Below are 19,135 nucleotides of genomic sequence, written 5' to 3' on the forward strand. Positions count from 1 at the left end.
AGCGGAGCCGAGTGTGTAATGTGCGGAGCGGAGTCGAGTGTGTAATGTGCGGAGCCGAGTGTGTAATGTGCGGAGCCGAGTGTGTAATGTGCGGAGCAGAGCCGAGTGTGTAATGTGCGGAGCGGAGCCGAGCGTGTAATGTGCGGAGCGGAGCCGAGTGTGTAATGTGCGGAGCGGAGCCGAGTGTGTAATGTGCGGAGCGGAGCCGACTGTGTAATGTGCGGAGCCGAGTGTGTAATGTGCGGAGCGGAGCCGAGTGTGTAATGTGCGGAGCGGAGCCGAGTGCGTAATGTGCGGAGCGGAGCCGAGTGCGTAATGTGCGGAGCGGAGCCGAGTGCGTAATGAGCGGAGCCGAGCGTGTAATGTGCGGAGCGGAGCCGAGCGTGTAATGTGCGGAGCGGAGCCGAGTGTGTAATGTGCGGAGCGGAGCCGAGTGTGTAATGTGCGGAGCGGAGCCGAGCGTGTAATGTGCGGAGCGGAGCCGAGCGTGTAATGTGCGGAGCCGAGCGTGTAATGTGCGGAGCGGAGCCGAGCGTGTAATGTGCGGAGCGGAGCCGAGCGCGTAATGTGCGGAGCGGAGCCGAGCGCGTAATGTGCGGAGCGGAGCCGAGCGTGTAATGTGCGGAGCGGAGCGGAGCGTGTAATGTGCGGAGCGGAGCCGAGCGTGTAATGTGCGGAGCGGAGCCGAGCGTGTAATGTGCGGAGCGGAGCCGAGCGTGTAATGTGCGGAGCGGAGCCGAGCGTGTAATGTGCGGAGCGGAGCCGAGCGTGTAATGTGCGGAGCCGAGCGTGTAATGTGCGTAGCGGAGCCGAGCGTGTAATGTGCGGAGCGGAGCCGAGCGTGTAATGTGCGGAGCGGAGCCGAGCGTGTAATGTGCGGAGCGGAGCCCAGTGTGTAATGTGCGGAGCGGAGCCCAGTGTGTAATGTGCGGAGCGGAGCCGAGTGTGTAATGTGCGGAGCCGAGTGTGTAATGTGCGGAGCCGAGCGTGTAATGTGCGGAGCGGAGCCGAGCGTGTAATGTGCGGAGCGGAGCCGAGCGTGTAATGTGCGGAGCCGAGCGTGTAATGTGCGGAGCCGAGCGTGTAATGTGCGGAGCGGAGCCGAGGGTGTAATGTGCGGAGCGGAGTCGAGCGTGTAATGAGCGGAGCCGAGCGTGTAATGTGCGGAGCGTAGCCGAGCGTGTAATATGCGGAGCGTAGCCGAGCGTGTAATGTGCGGAGCCGAGCGTGTAATGTGCGGAGCCGAGCCGAGCGTGTAATGTGCGGAGCCGAGCGTGTAATGTGCCGAGCCGAGCCGAGCGTGTAATGTGCGGAGCGGAGCCGAGCGTGTAATGTGTGGAGCCGAGCGTGTAATGTGCGGAGCGGAGCCGAGCGTGTAATGTGCGGAGCGGAGCCGAGTGTGTAATGTGCGGAGCCGAGCGTGTAATGTGCGGAGCGGAGCCGAGCGCGTAATGTGCGGAGCGGAGCCGAGCGCGTAATGTGCGGAGCGGAGCCGAGCGCGTAATGTGCGGAGCGGAGCCGAGCGTGTAATGTGCGGAGCGGAGCCGAGTGTGTAATGTGCGGAGCCGAGTGTGTAATGTGCGGAGCGGAGCAGAGTGTGTAATGTGCGGAGCCGAGTGTGTAATGTGCGGAGCGGAGCCGAGTGTGTAATGTGCGGAGCGGAGCGTGTAATGTGCGGAGCGGAGCCGAGCGTGTAATGTGCGGACCGGAGCCGAGTGTGTAATGTGCGGAGCGGAGCGTGTAATGTGCGGAGCGGAGCCGAGCGTGTAATGTGCGGACCGGAGCCGAGTGTGTAATGTGCGGAGCGGAGCGTGTAATGTGCGGAGCGGAGCCGAGCGTGTAATGAGCGGAGCCGAGTGTGTAATGTGCGGAGCCGAGCGTGTAATGTGCGGAGCGGAGCCGAGCGTGTAATGTGCGGAGCGGAGCCGAGCGTGTAATGAGCGGAGCCAAGTGTGTAATGTGCGGAGCGGAGCCGAGTGTGTAATGTGCGGAGCGGAGCCGAGCGTGTAATGTGCGGAGCGGAGCCGAGCGTGTAATGTGCGGAGCGGAGCCGAGCGTGTAATGTGCGGAGCGGAGCCCAGTGTGTAATGTGCGGAGCGGAGCCCAGTGTGTAATGTGCGGAGCGGAGCCCAGTGTGTAATGTGCGGAGCGGAGCCGAGCGTGTAATGTGCGGAACGGAGCCGAGCGTGTAATGTGCGGAGCGGAGCCGAGTGTGTAATGTGCGGAGCCGAGTGTGTAATGTGCGGAGCCGAGTGTGTAATGTGCGGAGCGGAGCCGAGTGTGTAATGTGCGGAGCCGAGTGTGTAATGTGCGGAGCAGAGCCGAGTGTGTAATTTGCGGAGCGGAGCCGAGCGAGTAATGTGCGGAGCGGAGCCGTGTGTGTAATGTGCGGAGCTTAGCCGAGTGTGTAATGTGCGGAGCGGAGCCGAGTGTGTAATGTGCGGAGCGGAGCCGAGTGTGTAATGTGCGGAGCCAAGTGTGTAATGTGCGGAGCGGAGCCGAGTGTGTAATGTGCGGAGCTGAGTGTGTAATGTGCGGAGCGGAGCCGAGTGTGTAATGTGCGGAGCCGAGTGTGTAATGTGCAGGGCGGAGCCGAGTGTGTAATGTGCGGAGCGGAGCCGAGCGCGTAATGTGCGGAGCGGAGCCGAGCGCGTAATGTGCGGAGCGGAGCCGAGCGTGTAATGTGCGGAGCCGAGCGTGTAATGTGCGGAGCGGAGCCGAGTGCGTAATGTGCGGAGCGGAGCCGAGTGCGTAATGAGCGGAGCCGAGCGTGTAATGTGTGGAGCAGAGCCGAGCGTGTAATGTGCGGAGCGGAGCCGAGCGTGTAATGTGCGGAGCGGAGCCGAGCGTGTAATGTGCGGAGCGGAGCCGAGCGTGTAATGTGCGGAGCGGAGCCCAGTGTGTAATGTGCGGAGCGGAGCCCAGTTTGTAATGTGCGGAGCGGAGCCGAGTGTGTAATGTGCGGAGCCGAGTGTGTAATGTGCGGAGCCGAGCGTGTAATGTGCGGAGCGGAGCCGAGCGTGTAATGTGCGGAGCCGAGCGTGTAATGTGCGGAGCGGAGCCGAGGGTGTAATGTGCGGAGCGGAGCCGAGCGTGTAATGAGCGGAGCCGAGCGTGTAATGTGCGGAGCGTAGCCGAGCGTGTAATGTGCGGAGCGTAGCCGAGCGTGTAATGTGCGGAGCCGAGCGTGTAATGTGCGGAGCCGAGCCGAGCGTGTAATGTGCGGAGCCGAGCGGAGCCGAGGGTGTAATGTGCGGAGCGAAGCCGAGCGCGTAATGTGCTTAGCGGAGCCGAGCGCGTAATGTGCGGAGCGGAGCCGAGCGCGTAATGTGCGGAGCGGAGCCGAGCGTGTAATGTGCGGAGCGGAGCCGAGTGTGTAATGTGCGGAGCCGAGTGTGTAATGTGCGGAGTGGAGCCGAGTGTGTAATGTGCAAAGCGGAGCCGAGTGTGTAATGTGCGGAGCGGAGCCGAGCGTGTAATGTGCGGACCGGAGCCGAGTGTGTAATGTGCGGAGCGGAGCCGAGCGTGTAATGTGCGGAGCGGAGCCGAGTGTGTAATGTGCGGAGCGGAGCCGAGCGTGTAATGAGCGGAGCCGAGTGTGTAATGTGCGGAGCCGAGCGTGTAATGTGCGGAGCGGAGCCCAGCGTGTAATGTGCGGAGCGGAGCCGAGCGTGTAATGTGCGGAGCGGAGCCGAGCGTGTAATGAGCGGAGCCAAGTGTGTAATGTGCGGAGCGGAGCCGAGTGTGTAATGTGCGGAGCGGAGCCGAGCGTGTAATGTCGGAGCGGAGCCGAGCGTGTAATGTGCGGAGCCGAGCGTGTAATGTTCGGAGCGGAGCCGAGCGTGTAATGTGCGGAGCCGAGCGTATAATGTGCGGAGCCGAGCGTGTAATGTGCGGAGCGGAGCCGAGGGTGTAATGTGCGGAGCGGAGCCGAGCGTGTAATGAGCGGAGCCGAGTGTGTAATGTGCGGAGCGGAGCCGAGTGTGTAATGTGCGGAGCCGAGTGTGTAATGTGCGGAGCCGAGTGTGTAATGTGCGGAGCGGAGCCGAGTGTGTAATGTGCGGAGCCGAGAGTGTAATGTGCGGAGCAGAGCCGAGTGTGTAATGTGCGGAGCGGAGCCGAGCGTGTAATGTGCGGAGCGGAGCCGAGTGTGTAATGTGCGGAGCGAGCCGAGTGTGTAATGTGCGGAGCGGAGCCGAGTGTGTAATGTGCAGAGCGGAGCCGAGTGTGTAATGTGCGGAGCCGAGTGTGTAATGTGCGGAGCCGAGTGTGTAATGTGCGGAGCGGAGCCGAGTGTGTAATGTGCGGAGCCGAGTGTGTAATGTGCATAGCGGAGCCGAGTGTGTAATGTGCGGAGCGGAGCCGAGCGTGTAATGTGCGGAGCGGAGCCGAGTGTGTAATGTGCGGAGCCGAGTGTGTAATGTGCGGAGCGGAGCCGAGTGTGTAATGTGCGGAGCGGAGCCGAGTGTGTAATGTGCGGAGCGGAGCCGAGTGTGTAATGTGCGGAGCGGAGCCGAGCGTGTAATGTGCGGAGCCGAGTGTGTAATGTGCGGAGCGGAGCCGAGCGTGTAATGTGCGGAGCGGAGCCGAGCGTGTAATGTGCGGAGCGGAGCCGAGCGTGTAATGTGCGGAGCGGAGCCGTGTGTGTAATGTGCGGAGCGGAGCCGAGTGTGTAATGTGCGGAGCGGAGCCGAGTGTGTAATGTGCAGAGCGGAGCCGAGTGTGTAATGTGCGGAGCCGAGTGTGTAATGTGCGGAGCGGAGCGGAGCCGAGCGTGTAATGTGCGGAGCGGAGCCGAGCGTGTAATGTGCGGAGCGGAGCCGAGCGTGTAATGAGCGGAGCCAAGTGTGTAATGTGCGGAGCGGAGCCGAGTGTGTAATGTGCGGAGCGGAGCCGAGCGTGTAATGTGCGGAGCGGAGCCGAGCGTGTAATGTGCGGAGCCGAGCGTGTAATGTTCGGAGCGGAGCCGAGCGTGTAATGTGCGGAGCGGAGCCGAGCGTGTAATGTGCGGAGCCGAGCGTATAATGTGCGGAGCCGAGCGTGTAATGTGCGGAGCGGAGCCGAGGGTGTAATGTGCGGAGCGGAGCCGAGCGTGTAATGAGCGGAGCCGAGTGTGTAATGTGCGGAGCGGAGCCGAGTGTGTAATGTGCGGAGCCGAGTGTGTAATGTGCGGAGCCGAGTGTGTAATGTGCGGAGCGGAGCCGAGTGTGTAATGTGCGGAGCCGAGTGTGTAATGTGCGGAGCAGAGCCGAGTGTGTAATGTGCGGAGCGGAGCCGAGCGTGTAATGTGCGGAGCGGAGCCGAGTGTGTAATGTGCGGAGCGGAGCCGAGTGTGTAATGTGCGGAGCGGAGCCGAGTGTGTAATGTGCAGAGCGGAGCCGAGTGTGTAATGTGCGGAGCCGAGTGTGTAATGTGCGGAGCCGAGTGTGTAATGTGCGGAGCGGAGCCGAGTGTGTAATGTGCGGAGCCGAGTGTGTAATGTGCATAGCGGAGCCGAGTGTGTAATGTGCGGAGCGGAGCCGAATGCGTAATGTGCGGAGCGGAGCCGAGTGCGTAATGTGCGGAGCGGAGCCGAGTGCGTAATGAGCGGAGCCGAGCGTGTAATGTGCGGAGCGGAGCCGAGCGTGTAATGTGCGGAGCGGAGCCGAGTGTGTAATGTGCGGAGCCGAGTGTGTAATGTGCGGAGCGGAGCCGAGTGTGTAATGTGCGGAGCGGAGCCGAGTGTGTAATGTGCGGAGCGGAGCCGAGTGTGTAATGTGCGGAGCGGAGCCGAGCGTGTAATGTGCGGAGCCGAGTGTGTAATGTGCGGAGCGGAGCCGAGCGTGTAATGTGCGGAGCGGAGCCGAGCGTGTAATGTGCGGAGCGGAGCCGAGCGTGTAATGTGCGGAGCGGAGCCGTGTGTGTAATGTGCGGAGCGGAGCCGAGTGTGTAATGTGCGGAGCGGAGCCGAGTGTGTAATGTGCAGAGCGGAGCCGAGTGTGTAATGTGCGGAGCCGAGTGTGTAATGTGCGGAGCGGAGCAGAGTGTGTAATGTGCGGAGCCGAGTGTGTAATGTGCGGAGCGGAGCCGAGTGTGTAATGTGCGGAGCGGAGCGTGTAATGTGCGGAGCGGAGCCGAGCGTGTAATGTGCGGACCGGAGCCGAGTGTGTAATGTGCGGAGCGGAGCATGTAATGTGCGGAGCGGAGCCGAGCGTGTAATGTGCGGACCGGAGCCGAGTGTGTAATGTGCGGAGCGGAGCGTGTAATGTGCGGAGCGGAGCCGAGCGTGTAATGTGCGGAGTGGAGCCGAGCGTGTAATGAGCGGAGCCGAGTGTGTAATGTGCGGAGCGGAGCGTGTAATGTGCGGAGCGGAGCCGAGCGTGTAATGTGCGGACCGGAGCCGAGTGTGTAATGTGCGGAGCGGAGCATGTAATGTGCGGAGCGGAGCCGAGCGTGTAATGTGCGGACCGGAGCCGAGTGTGTAATGTGCGGAGCGGAGCGTGTAATGTGCGGAGCGGAGCCGAGCGTGTAATGTGCGGAGCGGAGCCGAGCGTGTAATGAGCGGAGCCGAGTGTGTAATGTGCGGAGCCGAGCGTGTAATGTGCGGAGCGGAGCCGAGCGTGTAATGTGCGGAGCGGAGCCGAGCGTGTAATGAGCGGAGCCAAGTGTGTAATGTGCGGAGCGGAGCCGAGTGTGTAATGTGCGGAGCGGAGCCGAGCGTGTAATGTGCGGAGCGGAGCCGAGCGTGTAATGTGCGGAGCCGAGCGTGTAATGTTCGGAGCGGAGCCGAGCGTGTAATGTGCGGAGCGGAGCCGAGCGTGTAATGTGCGGAGCCGAGCGTATAATGTGCGGAGCCGAGCGTGTAATGTGCGGAGCGGAGCCGAGGGTGTAATGTGCGGAGCGGAGCCGAGCGTGTAATGAGCGGAGCCGAGTGTGTAATGTGCGGAGCGGAGCCGAGTGTGTAATGTGCGGAGCCGAGTGTGTAATGTGCGGAGCCGAGTGTGTAATGTGCGGAGCGGAGCCGAGTGTGTAATGTGCGGAGCCAAGTGTGTAATGTGCGGAGCAGAGCCGAGTGTGTAATGTGCGGAGCGGAGCCGAGCGTGTAATGTGCGGAGCGGAGCCGAGTGTGTAATGTGCGGAGCGGAGCCGAGTGTGTAATGTGCGGAGCGGAGCCGAGTGTGTAATGTGCAGAGCGGAGCCGAGTGTGTAATGTGCGGAGCCAAGTGTGTAATGTGCGGAGCCGAGTGTGTAATGTGCGGAGCCGAGTGTGTAATGTGCGGAGCCGAGTGTGTAATGTGCGGAGCGGAGCCGAGTGTGTAATGTGCGGAGCCGAGTGTGTAATGTGCGGAGCGGAGCCGAGTGTGTAATGTGCGGAGCGGAGCCGAGTGCGTAATGTGCGGAGCGGAGCCGAGTGCGTAATGTGCGGAGCGGAGCCGAGTGCGTAATGAGCGGAGCCGAGCGTGTAATGTGCGGAGCGGAGCCGAGCGTGTAATGTGCGGAGCGGAGCCGAGTGTGTAATGTGCGGAGCCGAGTGTGTAATGTGCGGAGCGGAGCCGAGTGTGTAATGTGCGGAGCGGAGCCGAGTGTGTAATGTGCGGAGCGGAGTCGAGCGTGTAATGTGCGGAGCCGAGCGTGTAATGTGCGGAGCGGAGCCGAGCGTGTAATGTGCGGAGCGGAGCCGAGCGTGTAATGTGCGGAGCGGAGCCGAGCGTGTAATGTGCGGAGCGGAGCCGTGTGTGTAATGTGCTGAGTGGAGCCGAGTGTGTAATGTGCGGAGCGGAGCCGTGTGTGTAATGTGCGGAGCGGAGCCGAGTGTGTAATGTGCGGAGCGGAGCCGAGTGTGTAATGTGCGAAGCGGAGCCGAGTGTGTAATGTGCGGAGCGGAGCCGAGTGTGTAATGTGCGGAGCGGAGCCGAGTGTGTAATGTGCGGAGCGGAGCCCAGTGTGTAATGTGCGGAGCGGAGCCCAGTGTGTAATGTGCGGAGCGGAGCCCAGTGTGTAATGTGCGGAGCGGAGCCCAGTGTGTAATGTGCGGAGCCGAGTGTGTAATGTGCGGAGCCGAGTGTGTAATGTGCGGAGCGGAGCCGAGTGTGTAATGTGCGGAGCCGAGTGTGAAATGTGCGGAGCAGAGCCGAGCGTGTAATGTGCGGAGCGGAGCCGAGCGTGTAATGTGCGGAGCGGAGCCGAGCGTGTAATGTGCGGAGCGGAGCCGAGTGTGTAATGTGCGGAGCGGAGCCGAGTGTGTAATGTGCGGAGCGGAGCCGAGTGTGTAATGTGCGGAGCGGAGCCGAGTGTGTAATGTGCGGAGCCGAGTGTGTAATGTGCGGAGCGGAGCCGAGTGTGTAATGTGCAGAGCCGAGTGTGTAATGAGCGGAGCCGAGTGTGTAATGTGCGGAGCGGAGCCGAGCGTGTAATGTGCGGAGCGGAGCCGAGCGTGTAATGTGCGGAGCGGAGCCGAGCGTGTAATGTGCGGAGCCGAGCCGAGCGTGTAATGTGCGGAGCGGAGCCCAGTGTGTAATGTGCGGAGCGGAGCCCAGTGTGTAATGTGTGGAGCGGAGCCCAGTGTGTAATGTGCGGAGCGGAGCCGAGCGTGTAATGTGCGGAACGGAGCCGAGTGTGTAATGTGCGGAGCGGAGCCGAGTGTGTAATGTGCGGAGCCGAGTGTGTAATGTGCGGAGCCGAGCGTGTAATGTGCTTAGCGGAGCCGAGGGTGTAATGTGTGGAGCGGAGCAGAGCGTGTAATGAGCAGAGCCGAGTGTGTAATGTGCGGAGCGGAGCCGAGTGTGTAATGTGCGGAGCCGAGTGTGTAATGTGCGGGGCCGAGTGTGTAATGTGCGGAGCCGAGTGTGTAATGTGCGGAGCCGAGTGTGTAATGTGCGGAGCGGAGCCGAGCGTGTAATGTGCGGAGCGGAGCCGAGCGTGTAATGTGCGGAGCGGAGCCGAGTGTGTAATGTGCGGAACGGAGCCGAGTGTGTAATGTGCGGAGCCAAGTGTGTAATGTGCGGAGCGGAGCCGAGTGTGTAATGTGTGGAGCGGAGCCGAGTGCGTAATGTGCGGAGCGGAGCCGAGTGCGTAATGTGCGGAGCGGAGCCGAGTGCGTAATGAGCGGAGCCGAGCGTGTAATGTGCGGAGCGGAGCCGAGCGTGTAATGTGCGGAGCGGAGCCGAGCGTGTAATGTGCGGAGCGGAGCCGAGTGTGTAATGTGCGGAGCGGAGCCGAGTGTGTAATGTGCGGAGCGGAGCCGAGTGTGTAATGTGCGGAGCGGAGCCGAGCGTGTAATGTGCGGAGCCGAGCGTGTAATGTGCGGAGCGGAGCCGAGCGCGTAATGTGCGGAGCGGAGCCGAGCGCGTAATGTGCGGAGCGGAGCCGAGCGCGTAATGTGCGGAGCGGAGCCGAGCGTGTAATGTGCGGAGCGGAGCCGAGCGTGTAATGTGCGGAGCGGAGCAGAGCGTGTAATGTGCGGAGCGGAGCCGAGCGTGTAATGTGCGGAGCCGAGCGTGTAATGTGCGGAGCGGAGCCGAGCGTGTAATGTGCGTAGCGGAGCCGAGCGTGTAATGTGCGGAGCGGAGCCGAGCGTGTAATGTGTGGAGCGGAGCCCAGTGTGTAATGTGCGGAGCGGAGCCCAGTTTGTAATGTGCGGAGCGGAGCCGAGTGTGTAATGTGCGGAGCCGAGTGTGTAATGTGCGGAGCCGAGCGTGTAATGTGCGGAGCGGAGCCGAGCCTGTAATGTGCGGAGCGGAGCCGAGGGTGTAATGTGCGGAGCGGAGCCGAGCGTGTAATGAGCGGAGCCGAGCGTGTAATGTGCGGAGCGTAGCCGAGCGTGTAATGTGCGGAGCGTAGCCGAGCGTGTAATGTGCGGAGCCGAGCGTGTAATGTGCGGAGCCGAGCCGAGCGTGTAATGTGCGGAGCCGAGCGGAGCCGAGGGTGTAATGTGCGGAGCGAAGCCGAGCGCGTAATGTGCTTAGCGGAGCCGAGCGCGTAATGTGCGGAGCGGAGCCGAGCGCGTAATGTGCGGAGCGGAGCCGAGCGTGTAATGTGCGGAGCGGAGCCGAGTGTGTAATGTGCGGAGCCGAGTGTGTAATGTGCGGAGTGGAGCCGAGTGTGTAATGTGCAAAGCGGAGCCGAGTGTGTAATGTGCGGAGCGGAGCCGAGCGTGTAATGTGCGGAGCCGAGCGTGTAATGTGCGGAGCGGAGCCGAGCGTGTAATGTGCGGACCGGAGCCGAGTGTGTAATGTGCGGAGCGGAGCCGAGCGTGTAATGTGCGGAGCGGAGCCGAGTGTGTAATGTGCGGAGCGGAGCCGAGCGTGTAATGAGCGGAGCCGAGTGTGTAATGTGCGGAGCCGAGCGTGTAATGTGCGGAGCGGAGCCCAGCGTGTAATGTGCGGAGCGGAGCCGAGCGTGTAATGTGCGGAGCGGAGCCGAGCGTGTAATGAGCGGAGCCAAGTGTGTAATGTGCGGAGCGGAGCCGAGTGTGTAATGTGCGGAGCGGAGCCGAGCGTGTAATGTGCGGAGCGGAGCCGAGCGTGTAATGTGCGGAGCGGAGCCGAGCGTGTAATGTGCGGAGCCGAGCGTATAATGTGCGGAGCCGAGCGTGTAATGTGCGGAGCGGAGCCGAGGGTGTAATGTGCGGAGCGGAGCCGAGCGTGTAATGAGCGGAGCCGAGTGTGTAATGTGCGGAGCGGAGCCGAGTGTGTAATGTGCGGAGCCGAGTGTGTAATGTGCGGAGCCGAGTGTGTAATGTGCGGAGCGGAGCCGAGTGTGTAATGTGCGGAGCCGAGTGTGTAATGTGCGGAGCAGAGCCGAGTGTGTAATGTGCGGAGCGGAGCCGAGCGTGTAATGTGCGGAGCGGAGCCGAGTGTGTAATGTGCGGAGCGGAGCCGAGTGTGTAATGTGCGGAGCGGAGCCGAGTGTGTAATGTGCAGAGCGGAGCCGAGTGTGTAATGTGCGGAGCCGAGTGTGTAATGTGCGGAGCCGAGTGTGTAATGTGCGGAGCGGAGCCGAGTGTGTAATGTGCGGAGCCGAGTGTGTAATGTGCATAGCGGAGCCGAGTGTGTAATGTGCGGAGCGGAGCCGAATGCGTAATCTGCGGAGCGGAGCCGAGTGCGTAATGTGCGGAGCGGAGCCGAGTGCGTAATGAGCGGAGCCGAGCGTGTAATGTGCGGAGCGGAGCCGAGCGTGTAATGTGCGGAGCGGAGCCGAGTGTGTAATGTGCGGAGCCGAGTGTGTAATGTGCGGAGCGGAGCCGAGTGTGTAATGTGCGGAGCGGAGCCGAGTGTGTAATGTGCGGAGCGGAGCCGAGTGTGTAATGTGCGGAGCGGAGCCGAGCGTGTAATGTGCGGAGCCGAGTGTGTAATGTGCGGAGCGGAGCCGAGCGTGTAATGTGCGGAGCGGAGCCGAGCGTGTAATGTGCGGAGCGGAGCCGAGCGTGTAATGTGCGGAGCGGAGCCGTGTGTGTAATGTGCGGAGCGGAGCGGAGTGTGTAATGTGCGGAGCGGAGCCGAGTGTGTAATGTGCAGAGCGGAGCCGAGTGTGTAATGTGCGGAGCCGAGTGTGTAATGTGCGGAGCCGAGTATGTAATGTGCGGAGCCGAGTGTGTAATGTGCGGAGCCGAGTGTGTAATGTGCGGAGCGGAGCCGAGTGCGTAATGTGCGGAGCGGAGCCGAGTGCGTAATGTGCGGAGCGGAGCCGAGTGCGTAATGAGCGGAGCCGAGCGTGTAATGTGCGGAGCGGAGCCGAGCGTGTAATGTGCGGAGCGGAGCCGAGTGTGTAATGTGCGGAGCCGAGTGTGTAATGTGCGGAGCGGAGCCGAGTGTGTAATGTGCGGAGCGGAGCCGAGTGTGTAATGTGCGGAGCGGAGCCGAGCGTGTAATGTGCGGAGCCGAGCGTGTAATGTGCGGAGCGGAGCCGAGCGTGTAATGTGCGGAGCGGAGTCGAGCGTGTAATGTGCGGAGCGGAGCCGATCGTGTAATGTGCGGAGCGGAGCCGTGTGTGTAATGTGCGGAGCGGAGCCGAGCGTGTAATGTGCGGAGCCGAGCGTGTAATGTGCGGAGCGGAGCCGAGCGTGTAATGTGCGGAGCGGAGCCGAGCGTGTAATGTGCGGAGCGGAGCTGAGCGTGTAATGTGCGGAGTGGAGCCCAGTGTGTAATGTGCGGAGCGGAGCCCAGTGTGTAATGTGCGGAGCGGAGCCCAGTGTGTAATGTGCGGAGCGGAGCCGAGCGTGTAATGTGCGGAATGGAGCCGAGTGTGTAATGTGCGGAGCCGAGTGTGTAATGTGCGGAGCCGAGCGTGTAATGTGCGGAGCGGAGCCGAGGGTGTAATGTGCGGAGCCGAGCGTGTAATGAGCGGAGCCGAGTGTGTAATGTGCGGAGCGGAACCGAGTGTGTAATGTGCGGAGCCGAGTGTGTAATGTGCGGAGCCGAGTGTGTAATGTGCATAGCGGAGCCGAGTGTGTAATGTGCGGAGCGGAGCCGAGTGCGTAATGTGCGGAGCGGAGCCGAGTGCGTAATGTGCGGAGCGGAGCCGAGTGCGTAATGAGCGGAGCCGAGCGTGTAATGTGCGGAGCAGAGCCGAGTGTGTAATGTGCGGAGCCGAGTGTGTAATGTGCGGAGCGGAGCCGAGTGTGTAATGTGCGGAGCGGAGCCGAGTGTGTAATGTGCGGAGCGGAGCCGAGTGTGTAATGTGCGGAGCGGAGCCGAGCGTGTAATGTGCGGAGCCGAGTGTGTAATGTGCGGAGCGGAGCCGAGCGTGTAATGTGCGGAGCGGAGCCGAGCGTGTAATGTGCGGAGCGGAGCCGAGCGTGTAATGTGCGGAGCGGAGCCGTGTGTGTAATGTGCGGAGCGGAGCCGAGTGTGTAATGTGCGGAGCGGAGCCGAGTGTGTAATGTGCAGAGCGGAGCCGAGTGTGTAATGTGCGGAGCCGAGTGTGTAATGTGCGGAGCCGAGTGTGTAATGTGCATAGCGGAGCCGAGTGTGTAATGTGCGGAGCGGAGCCGAGTGCGTAATGTGCGGAGCGGAGCCGAGTGCGTAATGTGCGGAGCGGAGCCCAGTGCGTAATGAGCGGAGTCGAGCGTGTAATGTGCGGAGCGGAGCCGAGCGTGTAATGTGCGGAGCGGAGCCGAGTGTGTAATGTGCGGAGCGGAGCCCAGTGTGTAATGTGCGGAGCGGAGCCCAGTGTGTAATGTGCGGAGCGGAGCCGAGCGTGTAATGTGCGGAACGGAGCCGAGTGTGTAATGTGCGGAGCCGAGTGTGTAATGTGCGGAGCCGAGCGTGTAATGTGCGGAGCGGAGCCGAGTGTGTAATGTGCGGAGCCGAGTGTGTAATGTGCGGAGCGGAGCCGAGTGTGTAATGTGCGGAGCGGAGCCGAGTGTGTAATGTGCGGAGCAGAGCCGAGCGTGTAATGTGCGGAGCCGAGCGTGTAATGTGCGGAGCGGAGCCGAGCGTGTAATGTGCGGAGCGGAGCCGAGCGTGTAATGTGCGGAGCGGAGCCGAGCGTGTAATGTGCGGAGCGGAGCCGTGTGTGTAATGTGCTGAGCGGAGCCGAGTGTGTAATGTGCGTAGCGGAGCCGTGTGTGTAATGTGCGGAGCGGAGCCGAGTGTGAAATGTGCGGAGCGGAGCCGAGTGTGTAATGTGCGGAGCGGAGCCCAGTGTGTAATGTGCGGAGCGGAGCCGAGTGTGTAATGTGCGGAGCGGAGCCGAGTGTGTAATGTGCGGAGCGGAGCCGAGTGTGTAATGTGCGGAGCGGAGCCCAGTGTGTAATGTGCGGAGCTGAGCCCAGTGTGTAATGTGCGGAGCGGAGCCGAGTGTGTAATGTGCGGAGCCGAGTGTGTAATGTGCGGAGCCGAGTGTGTAATGTGCGGAGCCGAGTGTGTAATGTGCGGAGCCGAGCGTGTAATGTGCGGAGCAGAGCCGAGCGTGTAATGTGCGGAGCGGAGCCGAGTGTGTAATGTGCGGAGCGGAGCCGAGTGTGTAATGTGCGGAGCGGAGCCGAGTGTGTAATGTGCAGAGCGGAGCCGAGTGTGTAATGTGCGGAGCCGAGTGTGTAATGTGCGGAGCGGAGCCGAGTGTGTAATGTGCAGAGCCGAGTGTGTAATGTGCGGAGCGGAGCCGAGTGTGTAATGTGCGGAGCGGAGCCGAGCGTGTAATGTGCGGAGCGGAGCCGAGCGTGTAATGTGCGGAGCGGAGCCGAGCGTGTAATGTGCGGAGCGGAGCCCAGTGTGTAATGTGCGGAGCGGAGCCCAGTGTGTAATGTGCGGAGCGGAGCCCAGTGTGTAATGTGCGGAGCGGAGCCGAGCGTGTAATGTGCGGAACGGAGCCGAGCGTGTAATGTGCGGAGCGGAGCCGAGTGTGTAATGTGCGGAGCCGAGTGTGTAATGTGCGGAGCCGAGTGTGTAATGTGCGGAGCGGAGCCGAGTGTGTAATGTGCGGAGCCGAGTGTGTAATGTGCGGAGCAGAGCCGAGTGTGTAATTTGCGGAGCGGAGCCGAGCGAGTAATGTGCGGAGCGGAGCCGTGTGTGTAATGTGCGGAGCTTAGCCGAGTGTGTAATGTGCGGAGCGGAGCCGAGTGTGTAATGTGCGGAGCGGAGCCGAGTGTGTAATGTGCGGAGCCAAGTGTGTAATGTGCGGAGCGGAGCCGAGTGTGTAATGTGCGGAGCTGAGTGTGTAATGTGCGGAGCGGAGCCGAGTGTGTAATGTGCGGAGCCGAGTGTGTAATGTGCGGAGCGGAGCCGAGTGTGTAATGTGCGGAGCGGAGCCGAGCGCGTAATGTGCGGAGCGGAGCCGAGCGCGTAATGTGCGGAGCGGAGCCGAGCGTGTAATGTGCGGAGCCGAGCGTGTAATGTGCGGAGCGGAGCCGAGTGCGTAATGTGCGGAGCGGAGCCGAGTGCGTAATGAGCGGAGCCGAGCGTGTAATGTGTGGAGCAGAGCCGAGCGTGTAATGTGCGGAGCGGAGCCGAGCGTGTAATGTGCGGAGCGGAGCCGAGCGTGTAATGTGCGGAGCCGAGCGTGTAATGTGCGGAGCGGAGCCGAGTGCGTAATGTGCGGAGCGGAGCCGAGTGCGTAATGAGCGGAGCCGAGCGTGTAATGTGCGGAGCGGAGCCGAGCGTGTAATGTGCGGAGCGGAGCCGAGCGCGTAATGTGCGGAGCGGAGCCGAGCGCGTAATGTGCGGAGCGGAGCCGAGCGTGTAATGTGCGGAGCGGAGCCGAGCGTGTAATGTGCGGAGCGGAGCCGAACGTGTAATGTGCGGAGCGGAGCCGAGTGCGTAATGTGCGGAGCGGAGCCGAGTGCGTAATGAGCGGAGCCGAGCGTGTAATGTGCGGAGCGGAGCCGAGCGTGTAATGTGCGGAGCCGAGTGTGTAATGTGCGGAGCGGAGCCGAGTGTGTAATGTGCGGAGCGGAGCCGTGTGTGTAATGTGCCTAGCGGAGCCGAGTGTGTAATGTGCGGAGCGGAGCCGAGTGTGTAATGTGCGGAGCGGAGCCCAGTGTGTAATGTGCGGAGCGGAGCCCAGTGTGTAATGTGCGGAGCGGAGCCGAGTGTGTAATGTGCGGAGCGGAGCCCAGTGTGTAATGTGCGGAGCGGAGCCCAGTGTGTAATGTGCGGAGCGGAGCCCAGTGTTAAATGTGCGGAGCGGAGCCGAGTGTGTAATGTGCGGAGCCGAGTGTGTAATGTGCGGAGCCGAGTGTGTAATGTGCGGAGCGGAGCCGAGTGTGTAATGTGCGGAGCGGAGCCGAGCGTGTAATGTGCGGAGTGGAGCCGAGCGTGTAATGTGCGGAGCGGAGCCGAGTGTGTAATGTGCGGAGCGGAGCCGAGTGTGTAATGTGCGGAGCGGAGCCGAGTGTGTAATGTGCGGAGCGGAGCCGAGTGTGTAATGTGCGGAGCGGAGCCGAGTGTGTAATGTGCGGAGCGGAGCTGAGTGTGTAATGTGCGGAGCCGAGTGTGTAATGTGCGGAGCGGAGCCGAGTGTGTAATGTGCAGAGCCGAGTGTGTAATGAGCGGAGCCGAGTGTGTAATGTGCGGAGCGGAGCCGAGCGTGTAATGTGCGGAGCGGAGCCGAGCGTGTAATTTGCGGAGCGGAGCCGAGCATGTAATGTGCGGAACGGAGCCGAGTGTGTAATGTGCGGAGCCGAGCGTGTAATGTGCTTAGCGGAGCCGAGGGTGTAATGTGTGGAGCGGAGCCGAGCGTGTAATGTGCGGAGCGGAGTCGAGTGTGTAATGTGCGGAGCCGAGTGTGTAATGTGCGGAGCCGAGTGTGTAATGTGCGGAGCGGAGCCGAGCGTGTAATGTGCGGAGCGGAGCCGAGCGTGTAATGTGCGGAGCGGAGCCGAGTGTGTAATGTGCGGAGCGGAGCCGAGTGTGTAATGTGCGGAGCCAAGTGTGTAATGTGCGGAGCGGAGCCGAGTGTGTAATGTATGGAGCCGAGTGTGTAATGTGCGGAGCGGAGCCGAGTGTGTAATGTGCGGAGCCGAGTGTGTAATGTGCGGAGCCGAGTGTGTAATGTGCGGAGCCGAGTGTGTAATGTGCGGAGCGGAGCCGAGTGTGTAATGTGCGGAGCGGAGCCGAGTGCGTAATGTGCGGAGCGGAGCCGAGCGTGTAATGTGCGGAGCGGAGCCGAGCGTGTAATGTGCGGAGCGGAGCCGAGCGTGTAATGTGCGGAGCGGAGCCGAGCGTGTAATGTGCGGAGCGGAGCCGAGCGTGTAATGTGCGGAGCGGAGCCGAGCGTGTAATGTGCGGAGCCGAGCGTGTAATGTGCGGAGCGGAGCCGAGCGTGTAATGTGCGTAGCGGAGCCGAGCGTGTAATGTGCGGAGCGGAGCCGAGCGTGTAATGTGCGGAGCGGAGCCGAGCGTGTAATGTGCGGAGCGGAGCCCAGTGTGTAATGTGCGGAGCGGAGCCCAGTGTGTAATGTGCGGAGCGGAGCCCAGTGTGTAATGTGCGGAGCGGAGCCGAGTGTGTAATGTGCGGAGCCGAGTGTGTAATGTGCGGAGCCGAGCGTGTAATGTGCGGAGCGGAGCCGAGCGTGTAATGTGCGGAGCGGAGCCGAGCGTGTAATGTGCGGAGCCGAGCGTGTAATGTGCGGAGCGGAGCCGAGGGTGTAATGTGCGGAGCGGAGTCGAGCGTGTAATGAGCGGAGCCGAGCGTGTAATGTGCGGCGCGTAGCCGAGCGTGTAATATGCGGAGCGTAGCCGAGCGTGTAATGTGCGGAGCCGAGCGTGTAATGTGCGGAGCCGAGCCGAGCGTGTAATGTGCGGAGCCGAGCGTGTAATGTGCGGAGCCGAGCCGAGCGTGTAATGTGCGGAGCCGAGCGTGTAATGTGCGGAGCCGAGCCGAGCGTGTAATGTGCGGAGCGGAGCCGAGCGTGTAATGTGTGGAGCCGAGCGTGTAATGTGCGGAGCGGAGCCGAGCGTGTAATGTGCGGAGCGGAGCCGAGCGTGTAATGTGCGGAGCGGAGCCGAGTGTGTAATGTGCGGAGCCGAGCGTGTAATGTGCGGAGCGGAGCCGAGCGCGTAATGTGCGGAGCGGAGCCGAGCGCGTAATGTGCGGAGCGGAGCCGAGCGCGTAATGTGCGGAGCGGAGCCGAGCGTGTAATGTGCGGAGCGGAGCCGAGTGTGTAATGTGCGGAGCCGAGTGTGTAATGTGCGGAGCGGAGCAGAGTGTGTAATGTGCGGAGCCGAGTGTGTAATGTGCGGAGCGGAGCCGTGTGTGTAATGTGCGGAGCGGAGCCGAGTGTGTAATGTGCGGAGCGGAGCCGAGTGTGTAATGTGCGGAGCGGAGCCCAGTGTGTAATGTGCGGAGCGGAGCCGAGTGTGTAATGTGCGGAGCCGAGTGTGTAATGTGCGGAGCGGAGCCGAGTGTGTAATGTGCAGAGCCGAGTGTGTAATGTGCGGAGCGGAGCCGAGCGTGTAATGTGCGGAGCGGAGCCGAGCGTGTAATGTGCGGAGCGGAGGCGAGCGTGTAATGTGCGGAGCGGAGCCCAGTGTGTAATGTGCGGAGCGGAGCCCAGTGTGTAATGTGCGGAGCGGAGCCCAGTGTGTAATGTGCGGAGCGGAGCCTAGCGTGTAATGTGCGGAACGGAGCCGAGTGTGTAATGTGCGGAGCCGAGTGTGTAATGTGCGGAGCCGAGCGTGTAATGTGCGGAGCGGAGCCGAGTGTGTAATGTGCGGAGCCGAGTGTGTAATGTGCGGAGCGGAGCCGAGTGTGTAATGTGCGGAGCAGAGCCGAGCGTGTAATGTGCGGAGCCGAGCGTGTAATGTGCGGAGCGGAGCCGAGCGTGTAATGTGCGGAGCGGAGCCGAGCGTGTAATGTGCGGAGCGGAGCCGAGCGTGTAATGTGCGGAGCGGAGCCGTGTGTGTAATGTGCTGAGCGGAGCCGAGTGTGTAATGTGCGTAGCGGAGCCGTGTGTGTAATGTGCGGAGCGGAGCCGAGGGTGTAATGTGCGGAGCGGAGCCGAGTGTGTAATGTGCGGAGCGGAGCCCAGTGTGTAATGTGCGGAGCGGAGCCGAGTGTGTAATGTGCGGAGCGGAGCCGAGTGTGTAATGTGCGGAGCGGAGCCGAGTGTGTAATGTGCGGAGCGGAGCCCAGTGTGTAATGTGCGGAGCTGAGCCCAGTGTGTAATGTGCGGAGCGGAGCCGAGTGTGTAATGTGCGGAGCCGAGTGTGTAATGTGCGGAGCCGAGTGTGTAATGTGCGGAGCGGAGCCGAGTGTGTAATGTGCGGAGCGGAGCCCAGTGTGTAATGTGCGGAGCGGAGCCGAGTGTGTAATGTGCGGAGCGGAGCCGAGTGTGTAATGTGCGGAGCGGAGCCGAGTGTGTAATGTGCGGAGCGGAGCCCAGTGTGTAATGTGCGGAGCTGAGCCCAGTGTGTAATGTGCGGAGCGGAGCCGAGTGTGTAATGTGTGGAGCCGAGTGTGTAATGTGCGGAGCGGAGCCGAGTGTGTAATGTGCGGAGCCGAGTGTGTAATGTGCGGAGCCGAGTGTGTAATGTGCGGAGCAGAGCCGAGCGTGTAATGTGCGGAGCGGAGCCGAGTGTGTAATGTGCGGAGCGGAGCCGAGTGTGTAATGTGCGGAGCGGAGCCGAGTGTGTAATGTGCAGAGCGGAGCCGAGTGTGTAATGTGCGGAGCCGAGTGTGTAATGTGCGGAGCGGAGCCGAGTGTGTAATGTGCAGA

The sequence above is a fragment of the Phyllobates terribilis genome, unplaced genomic scaffold, assembly GCF_046119375.1.
Source record: "Phyllobates terribilis strain yellow unplaced genomic scaffold, ASM4611937v1 Scaffold_1__5_contigs__length_1240528914, whole genome shotgun sequence".
NCBI classification, from domain to species: domain Eukaryota; kingdom Metazoa; phylum Chordata; class Amphibia; order Anura; family Dendrobatidae; genus Phyllobates; species Phyllobates terribilis.